Source organism: Jaculus jaculus, chromosome 1 (assembly GCF_020740685.1).
Source record: "Jaculus jaculus isolate mJacJac1 chromosome 1, mJacJac1.mat.Y.cur, whole genome shotgun sequence".
Taxonomy (NCBI): Eukaryota; Metazoa; Chordata; class Mammalia; order Rodentia; family Dipodidae; genus Jaculus; species Jaculus jaculus.
Window position 1 is genome coordinate 279,479,164 of NC_059102.1, and position 11,061 is coordinate 279,490,224.

Sequence of the window (11,061 nt, forward strand, 5' to 3'; positions counted from 1 at the left end):
ATTTTATTTGAAGACATCTCTTCAGGAATGCCCCATGTACCTGCACTGTATCCATTCACCAGATGCAGATACTTCTCTCATCAATCTTGGGTACTAACTTAGCAGACTGTCAAGGACTACGTGGCAGGAACAATATTTTTATACTACAGGAAATGATAGCACATATGTGAAACACTTGTGAAAACATAATAAATGGTTAAGAGTTTGTTTCCTTTTATTTTAAAAACTTTTATTTATTTATATTTTTAATTTTTTTCATTTATTTTGTTTATTTTGAGAGCAACAGAGAGAGAAAGAGGCTGATAGAGAGAGAAAGAATGGGCACGCCAGGGCCTGCAGCCACTGAAAACGAACTCCAGATGCGTGCGCCCCTTGTGCATCTGGCTAACATGGGTCCTGGAGAATCGAGCCTTGAACCGGGGTCCTTAGGCTTCATAGGCAAGTGCTTAACCACTAAGCCATCTCTCCAGCCCAAAAACTTTTATTTTCATCAGCATAAGGACAATCTCATTGTTAGCGTGCCACCTAACCATAAGCTTGAATGAACAGAATTCACTATTCTACATACCATACTAACAACATAACTTGAAATGATCTGCCTTCCATGTTGAACAATTCTTTAGTCACTTGGCCATAGCACACAAGGCCAATTTAATAGTCCAACAAATACAGTTATCATTGGAGCAAAGTTGCAGGCATTTGAAAACAAAACAAAACAAAAACCCCAAAACTAAATAGAAAACCCTTAAACTGGCTTTGAGATCAATATCTCTACATGCCAGTACTAGCTTTTGTGGAACCTAGCAACAGCCTTCCAACTATTTCAGTGTAAAATTTCGTTTATTTTGCTCTGGCTACAACCTAGGTCACTCTTGAATGTACCAAACCATATGCTGTACATGACTTACAGTAACACAGCCAAGACTTAAGAATTCTCTTCCACTGCCTCCTGTGAATGTGGAGATGTCCTAACTACTCAGCTCATGCACTAACTGCACTAAAAGTGGGATTTACTAATAACACTAAGAATTTACACTATTGCTTTCAAGCTAGCTAATGCCTTTTTTAGCCAATCGATTGATTTAAATTTGTAAAATGTACACGGTTTGCCAAATTTGGTGGTGCTGAGGATTGAACCTAGGACCTCACACATACTAGCAAGCACTTTGTTATGGAGTTTATGATCTCAGACTAAAAGATACTTTTATTTAAATGGTCATTCAACAGATACGACATGTGCTACTGAACATTCCACTAGCCACAACCCTTTGACTGAGGGGTTTTCCAGTATCCAGATATGGGGGAGGAAACATTCCTCAGGGGTGTGTTATAAATCTCAAAATGGAAGTTGGAGTGTAGAATACACCTACAAAAAAGGGGAGTAAAATGACATTGTGACCAGCTCTTCATACAAGGCCAGTTCTCCCTATGGAATAGTTACCACAAAATAAACTGTGCCTTAATTGTTACTTCTTGAAAATACACTTACATAGAACTATGTAATACCTGACACAGAAAATAACTTAAGGAAGCATTTATTTGAGGTTTAACAAGGAATCATACAAATAATATTTGTATAAACACAAATCCACATTGAGTCATAAAACAGATAGCAAAGGACAAAGTAAAAACAAAGAAATTAGTGGCTATGTACAGTTGGACACATCTGTGTCTTCACACCCTAGAAAGTCTTTGACAAAATAATCATCTTATATCAACAGAAGATCAAGAAATCTTCAATGTCTTCCTGTAGGATGGCTTCTTTACATCTCCTGCTTTCTCTACTGTCCTCCTTCCCGATGGCTGGTAATTATTTAGGTGATTTCCACCCCCTGGAGATGCTTTGCCCTAAGTGCTCTATTGACCACTGTAGTCTGCATATCCCTGTTCATATCCATATTTCCCATAGTGATATCCAGTATAATCATATCTGCCATAGGCACTATAGTTTCATCACCACCACAGGCACTTATAATTTACATATCCTTGATCATAATGGTTATTAAATCTTTGGTTCTAGTTTTGGCTGTGACCTCGTCTAGGACCCCCAGTACCATGTCGTCCACCAGTGGGAGCACCTCTTCCTCCTTTCTGTTGTTGCTGTTCTTGTCTATATACCTCTTTGGTATAATTAATTTCACACTTCCCAGAACCAAGTTGATGGTATCTGCTTTCTAACAATTTCATTACTGGCTCTTCATTGGTGTATCCTTTCTTTTGTTTTTGTATACATTGGAAGTTCAATATTTTCAATCTCTCCAAAGGCTCCAAAATATTCTTTAATTTGTTCTTCAGAAGTATCTGGGCTCAATACACCCACCTTTTTAGGGGGCTCTTTTCCTTTCAAAGGTTTGGCCCTTTTTGGGTCTATCAATTTGCCATCCAGTTTGTGTTCTTTTGAGTTCTAAAACCTTATCAACACTAGCAGCATCTTTGAAGAGCACAAATCCAAATCCTCTTGATTGCCCAATGACTAGATCTGTCTTAATTGTGCAGTGTACAACTTCCCCAAATCGAGACAAATATTCAATCAGACCTTTCTTGCTTATATCCCAGCTCAAGGCTCCTATAAACATTTTGCTGTCATTCTGCTGGTTCTTGCTCACTTTGACCTTGGACCCCTCTGCAAATTCCCCTATGTTACTATACTTGTTCATGACCTCCATGATCTCCACAATGGCAGAGCTGTTGGCAGAGGGATGCTGGAATGCAGTCCCATCTGGCGGAGGTGGCAGCAGTGGCCATGTGTTGTACCAACCTGGATTTAAAATGGTGGCAGAAGAGCAAGAATTAAAAAAAAAGAAATTATCAGTTTTCTATTCAGCAAATACAGGCAGTTTGGTACCATTTTTAGGCTCATCTGTGACCTACCCCATCCCCACTGGCCCCTCCTTGTTGAGGTATATGGGTCGTGTATTATGGAGTAGCCCACAGTTATTGATATGATAAATGTCTCTGAATGTTATGACCCAACACATGGCTCTGACATTCTTTCAGCCCCCCTCTTCCACAAAATTTCCCTGAGCCATATTGGGTTCATTTTTGGTCTGATTCAGTGATGAGGTGTTGAAGGCCTCTGGGTCTCTGGATATCTGATTTGGTAGGAGTTCATTTTTCTCTTTGTCAATCTCCTTCACCCATGTGCTGGTACCCAGTTCATCAGGAAAACAGCACCCTTACTTGTTTCGCCAATTTTACTTAGTTTCAGCCAGGGCCCTTTTGAGGTAAGATGGGGTGGCTCACTACTTAAGATCTGTATCTATCTGAAAAAGAGAAGCAGATTCTCCAATGGAGAGTAAGTTAGCACCAGGACAAATGAGATAACACTTATTTTTTTTTATAAGGAGTTTAATAGGTATAGGCCCTCTTGTAGCCCATGATTGATAGTAGCTTCATATTGGAGAGTGGGCTTATGTTTGTATATGGTTCTGACTTGTTTCCCAGCCTCAGCTATGGGTCCCATACCACTGAGGGGATCAGTTAGCCAAATCAAGAGCAGTTGTTTCCCCACCATGGCTGTGTGCCACTATTACACTTGTGTGGGCATCACAACAGGTTATTTGTTGCTAAGTAGGTTCAACCATAAGCTGGTTGGACAGATATTGATTATTTCCCCCAATCCCCCTGTAGCACCTTCTGGCACTAGACGCGCTGACTGTCTGGAGACTGACTCTCTTCTAGCCTCCAGCCATGCCTTTCCATTTTACGTGTCAGCTGCATATGGAGTCTTCAGCAATAGGGTCTTACCACTAACCTTTGGTGGTACTCAAGTACTCTGACAGAAATCTGTCATTCTTTTAGGAAAACTTATAGGTCTCTCTGATCAAACACTCATTGTGGATGATAGCCCCATGCTGGTACTGGGAGGTACAGGTCAGTGCCCTCTAAGAAAATGAAGAAAAAGATAACATACAAGAGTTAGAGAGAGGAGAGAGAAAGGGAGAGGGAGAGGGAGGGAGGGAAGATGTAGAATATTTATCTTAGACTTGTTCCTACCCTCTCTAGTGTCTTGTGGTTCAGGTGTTTCCTGTGAGGGCCTGGTGAAGGTTCAGCCATTTGGTCTGCCTTTTAGGAAGTAGAGTTTTATGGTACCTTTGCCGTTTGGGTCTATATTAGTGTTTCCCGCTCCTTCGATGCTCTCCCCTCCCTCCCCATCCATCCATCCTAGTGTCTAGTTCATGAGATGCTTGCTGGGTATATAAGGTACCTTGGGTAGATTCAGGTTAGGTGCTGTAGATGAGTGAAACTGTGTGGTGATTTTTTTTTTTGTGTGATTGGGTATGTTCACTGAGAATGATCTGTTCCAGGTTCAACTATTTTTCCTCAAGTTTCATTGTGTCATTTTTCCTTAATGCTGTATAGAATAATATTGTGTAGATATACCACATCTTAGTTATCCATTCTTCTAATGATGGACATCTGGATTGATTCCAGCTCTTAGCTATTATGAATTGAGCTGCAACAAACATGGTTGAGCAAATCTCATTGGCCTGTGGTTTGAAGGTTTTAGGGTAGATACCCAGTAAGGGAATAACTGGGTCTGTTGGTATCTCTATAGTCAGTTTTCACAGAAGTCTCCAAATTGCTTTCCTAAGTGGTTGTACCATCCTATATTCCCACCAACAGTGGATGAGTGTTCCTACTTCTCCACATCCTTGCCAGCATTTATTTTTATTTGATTTTTTGGATGTTTGCTATCCTTATTGGGGTAAGGTGGAATCTCATGTTTGTCTTAATTTGCATTTCTCTGATGATTAGGGATGATAAACATTTTCTTAAGTGTATGTTTTCCATTTGAAATTCTTCCTCTGTGAACTGCCTGTTCAGTTCTTTGCCCCATTTTGTGAGTGGGGTGTGAGTGGGGTGTGAGGGGGGTGTTTGACTTCCTACTGTTTAGATTTTTGAGTTCTTTGTAGATTCTAGAGATTAGGTCTCTCTCAGTTATATAATCTGCCACATCACTTCATGATGATAACATTGGAGAGAATTGGCATGGTTGGTTCATATCTTAACATAATAAGGCAATATACAAAGCTCCGGAGGCCCAAATAATACTTAATGGAGAAAGACTGGAGGAATTCCCATTAAGATCAGGACCAAGACAGGGTTGTCCTCTCTTACCTCTGCTTTTCAATATAGTGCTGGAAGTCCTAGCTCAAGCAATAAGACAGGAGAAGGAAATCAAAGGGATACAATTTGGAAAGGAAGAGGTTAAGTTAGCTCTATTCACTGATGACATGATTATATATGTAAGAGACACGAGAGACTCCATCCCAAAACTCCTGAAGGTGATTAGCTCTTATAGCAAAGTAGCAGGATACAAAATCAATGTACAAAAATCAGTAGCCTTTCTATATGCAAACGACAAAGATACAGAGAAAGAAATCAGGGACATAGTCCCATTTTCAATAGCAACAACAACAAAAAATACCTTGGAATAACATTAACCAAGGAAGTGAAAGATCTATACAATGAAAACATAAAAAACACTCAAAAAAGAAGTTGAGGAGGACTTGAGGAAATGGAAAGACCTCCCTTGCTCCTGGATAGGCAGAATTAACATTCTGAAGATTACAATCCTACCAAAGGCAATATACAGATTTAATGCAATTCCAATTAAAATCACTACAGTGTTCTTCACAGAGATAGAAAAAATGATCTCAAATTTCATAAGAAAGGCAGAAGACCTCACATATCTAAACATCTCCTCAGCAAAAGAAATACCTGTGGAGGCATCACCATACCTGATCTAAAGCTATATTACAAAGCCATTGTAATAAAAACATCATGGTACTGGCATAAAAACAGGAGTATAGACCAATGGAATAGACTTGAGGACCCAGACTTTGGGTCAAGCAACTATAGGTATTTGATATTTGACAAAGGCCTGAACAATATAGGCTGGAAAAAAGACAGCATCTTCAACAAATGGTGCTGGACAAACTGGATAACCACATGCAGGAAACTGAAATTTGGTCCACACATTTCACCATGCACTACACTCAAACCAAATGGATCAAAGACCTCAATATAAGACCAGAAACTCAAATACTACTGGAAGAAAATTTAGGAAGTACTTTCCATGATATAGGAATGGAAAAAGACTTCCTGAACAAAACCTCAGTAGCTCACGATGTTAAACAGTCACTCAACCAATGGGATCACATGAAGCTGAAGAGTTTCTTTCCAGACAAGCATACAATAAGCAAAGCCAATAGATTACCCACAGAATGGGATAAAAAAGAATTTGTTTTTTAGTATCACCATACAACAGAAATTAGGGCCAGTAACACCAAGCACCCTGTTTCTTTTAATGGAGTCTTCTTCATTCTTTTTTTAAATTTCACCTTGATATATACATACATACATACATACATACACACACACACACGCATATATGTGTGTGTGTGTGTATATATATATATATATATATATATATATATATATATATATGACTAACAGACTGTCTTTTTTTATGAGAGAGAGAGAGAGAGAGAGAGAGAGAGAGAGAGAATGAACTAGCATTCTAGGGCCTCCAGCCACTGCAATTGACCTCCAGACATATGCATCCTCTTGTGCACAGGTGTGACCTTGAACACTTTTGTCACTGTATGTCTGCCTTACGTGGGACCTGGAGAGTTAAACATGAGTGCTTAGGCTTCACAGGCAAGTGGCTTAGTTGCTAAGCCATCTCTCCAGTTTTTGCCTTGAATTTTTACTTGTCCTGCAAATTGCTCTTATCTCTGTTTTTGCCTTTATTCTTCTGTATGTTTTAATATTTTAAAAGCCTGTGAACTCACAAGTGTATGTTCATTTTATAAATGTAATTACTTAAAAAGGAAGTATGTTTCTGGCTTTGCTTATAGATTTTTGGGTTGACCTTTGGGGAGTGGCTCATATTATCAAGGTGTCTGGGTTGGTGCTATTATATCTGAGAATTTTCTCCAATCTTTTGTTTGGGAACTATTATTTTGGCTACTGATGTTCTGGGTGCAGAGCTAGGAAGAGTCACTAATCATCTAACTGTTATTATGTTTCTTAAAGAGTCTATGTTTTTGGGCTGGAGAGATGGCTTAGTGGTTAAGCGTTTGCCTGTGAAGCCTAAGGACCCCGGTTTGAGACTCTATTCCCCATGACCCACATTAGCCAGATGCACAAGGGGACGCATGTGTCTGGAGTTCGTTTGCCGTGGCTGGAGGCCCTGGTGTGCCCATTCTCTCTCGCTCTGCCTCTCTCTCTCTGTCTGTCTCTCTCAAATAAATAAATAAACAAACAAACAAAAAAGAGTCAATGTTTTGCATTAATTGGTGTTTTATTGTATTTTGTGATGATCTTTTCTTTTTATCCATTTCTATATTTCTTCATCTTGGTTTTAATGACATATTTTTAAATTAAATATAATGTTTCTTTTCCCACATGGCAACCATTGTGGGGATAAATCCATGTAAATATATGGTTCTTTTCTAATACTGTGTTTTGAAGTCATGCTACCACTGCTAGGTTGCTCTTAGAAATCTTACATTCTTCTGAAAACACATGCAGATAAATTAGTTAACCCCTTGAAATCATATGCATATTCAGCTATCAGGGAAATGCATTGGAATTCTCAGTTCTATCTGAATGTCTATTATCATGAAAATAAAAGCAAATGTTAGTGAAGATTCAAAGTTAAAGGAGCCCTTTGTATTGCTGATAGGAATATAAGTCAGTCTGCCCACCTTGGAAATCAACATAGATTTTCCTCAGAAAGAAATAGAACTTCCATATGGTACAACCAAATTTATATGAATATATCCCCAAAGGAACTGGACTGGCAAAATACTTGAAAAACAGAATTTAAGATAGAAAAGATATATTTTGGCACATAGTTTCTAGAATTTCATTTCATCATGTCAGTGGAGGCATAGCAGAATTTATGGTGAAAGGAACATTGGACAGAGGCTTCTCATATCCTCATAGAAGACACAGAAAGGGCTGGAACCAGGGGCTGAACTATAACCTTCAAAGTTCTGACTCTCATGACATATCTGCAAACCTCCTAAAGGCTCCACAACCCCTCAAAGTAGTGCTACCAACTCGGGAATAAGTGTGAAAAACATGATTCAGTGGGGAGAATTTCAAATTCAAGCCATAATAGGATTTAAAACAGAGTACTAGAGACCTGTGTCTACACACACCTTTAATGAAGCAGTTTTTCCAGTAGTCATGCTATCGAATCAGCCTAGGTGCCCATCACCAGATACATTATAAAGAAATGTAATATTCATGAAAATTATTGAGCCATAAAGAATAATATAATTATTTTGTTTATAGGAAAATGGGTAGAATTTCAAATCATTAATTGAAGTAAGTCAACGTCACAGAGACAAGCTTCTTGGGTATTCTCATATGTAGAATATGTGCTTTGGGAAGAAGGCCAGAAAAGGAATGTAGGGACTCCTAATGGTAGAGATAGAGGAGGCAACATGAAGAGTACATCACACATTGCTTCAGTATGTGTGCATATGAAAATGTCATCATCATGAATGCCTTTACTTTTAAATTATATGCTAATTTAAAAATCACATTCAAATCTTGTTAAATAAAGTTTTAGTAATATAATAACTTTTAATAAAAGCTGAACCAATAAGCTAAGAAGATTAAAAATATAGGCAACTAATTTCTCATGATAAAAATTCAGCATTGAGTCAGGTGTGGTGGCGCATGCCTTTACTAATAGCACTCGAGAGGCAGAGGTAGGAGTTTGAGGCCACCCTGAGTCTACAGAGTGAGTTCCAGGTCAGCCTGAGCTAGAGTGAGACCCTACCTCAAAATAACAAAAAACAAAACAAAACAAAAATCAGCATTTGCCTACCAGCAAATTATTGATTGCTAATTGGACACTATATAAAGAAGTTGCTTGTTTGTTTTAATTAATATTGATTGCATTTATAGCACTGTTGGTTATACTTGATAAGGTAAGCACAATTCCATTGTCAAAGAAATGAGTCAGAGAAATGTCATGAGGAGCAAAACTGTGCCAAAGTCATTATTAATTGAGAATATTCTTGGATTGTTTTGTAGGAATTATTGTATATGCACCTGCCTATGTAAAGGTTAAGTGTAAGAAATTATTATCAGGAAGGTTTCCTGTGATATATTAACTAACACATTTTTCTTGATTCTAGAAGTCATGTAGATCACATAATTGACAAGATTAGTTTTCCTGAATTCACTTTAGTTCCATTTTATTTGGCTGCCCAAATAAGCTTTTCATTCTGTAAGATAAACTTTGTAATTTTTCTTAGGAATAAATGGAACATAATTTAAAAATTTATTATGCTTATTCTCAAAACCTTTTTTTTTTTTACATAGGATAATTGCAAGCTGGATACATAAACTGTGTTCTGGAAATGAAATATACTTTGAACTAATAATAAAAAAGCAGGAATAGGTATTTTTCAGTTAATGCTGGTGAAGAAAGATGGAAAATTACAGTAGATTTCTAAAGTTCTTTAATTATATTCCATAAATCTTTTTATTACATATGTAATAAAATTATGTTGGTATTTATGTAAAATTCTAAATCATCTTGTCTAAGCTAAGGGATTTATTTTATTAAATACACAGAATTAGAATTCAGAGGGGGAAACTATTCAATGACCACCACAGGCTTTGTCCACCTCAAGCACTCTTCTGCAAGAATATCTTGCCTTATGTATAAACCAACTCAGGTCACTTCAGTACTTATAATCATTTTGTATCTCTGCCTAAAATTTTCAATGAGGAATCAAATTAGAAGGTTAGAACACATCTTGCTCTTCCTCTAAGCTACTAATTCTTAACTATTAGTATGACATCAACAAAATGGGTCACAATAGCATTTTTGACAGTAGGAAATAAAAGAAGAATTTGAATGTGAATTATATATTACAAAACGAGGCTGGAGGGATGGCTTAGTGGTTAAGGAGTTTGCCTGCAAAGCCAAAGGACCCTTGTTCGATTCTCAGGAACCAACATTAGCTTGATGCATAAGGGGTCGCACACATCTGAAGTTCGTTTACAGTGGCTAGATGCACTGGCATGCCCATTCTCTCTCTCTGTCTCTCTCTCCTTTGCTGTCAAATAAATAAATAAATAAAAATTGGATATATTCATGAATCTTTGGGTTCAGATAAACATTGGCTTGCCTGAGACAACCTTGTTTACATATTTCCCCCTAGTTAGTCTCAGTTTTACCATCCATATATGACATTATACCAACATGATTTATAAAATTTAAATTTACCTTATTCATTAATCATAAACTAGAATTTTTTCATATTAATTACAGTAGAAGTTTAAAATTTATTTTTGAGCCTCTTAGGTGTTCATGTCTTGACATTAGCAATAAAATAGGTATGCTCTCAACATACATTCCCCTTCCTTTCCTTTGAGCCCCATAGAAACAATTTCTTCTGGGTAGATCAGTGGTATCTTCATTATGCCTCATTCTTTGCCTCCTCATGAAATCATTACTTGTTTGTACAGCCTTCTTTTGCATATTCTAAAATAATAAATGTTATATCTGTTGAGTATCAAATATTACTGTACAGTTAAGAAACAAGTAGAACATGATACAATAAAGACATAGAGATCATTATGAGGATTGGATTTGAGAGGGAATAGTAAGGGACATTTCTTGAATTTAAATAACTATTTTGTTATGTGAAATTGCCCAGTGGAGTTGGACATGTAAATGGCACCAGAATTTACAGAATCTTCAATCCTACGACAACAAGTGTAACAAGCACGTTCTTTTCTTGACAAGCTATAAACGAATGTAATTTACTTAACTTCATGTGCGGTTACCTGGGAAATAAGATAAAATAAGATATAAGGATCTTATATCTTAAATGTGGTAAAAGTATCTTTCATAGCTGCAGAAAGAGTTTGATTCAGAGCCTTTTAAAATAAGAAGATAGGGCTGGAGAGATGGCTTAGTGGTTAAGGGCTTGCCTGTGAAGCCTATGGACTGCAGTTCGAGGCTCGATTCCCCTGGATCCATGTAAGCCAGATGCACAAGGGGGCACATGCATCTGG

The 11,061-nt window shown here is 37.5% G+C and overlaps 1 pseudogene; it reads right to left on the bottom strand.

Annotated features, from left to right (window-relative positions):
• Positions 1-1,953: 1,953 nt before the first annotated feature.
• Positions 1,954-2,666, bottom strand: LOC101599478 (annotated as a pseudogene).
• Between the last annotated feature and the right edge of the window lie 8,395 nt (positions 2,667-11,061).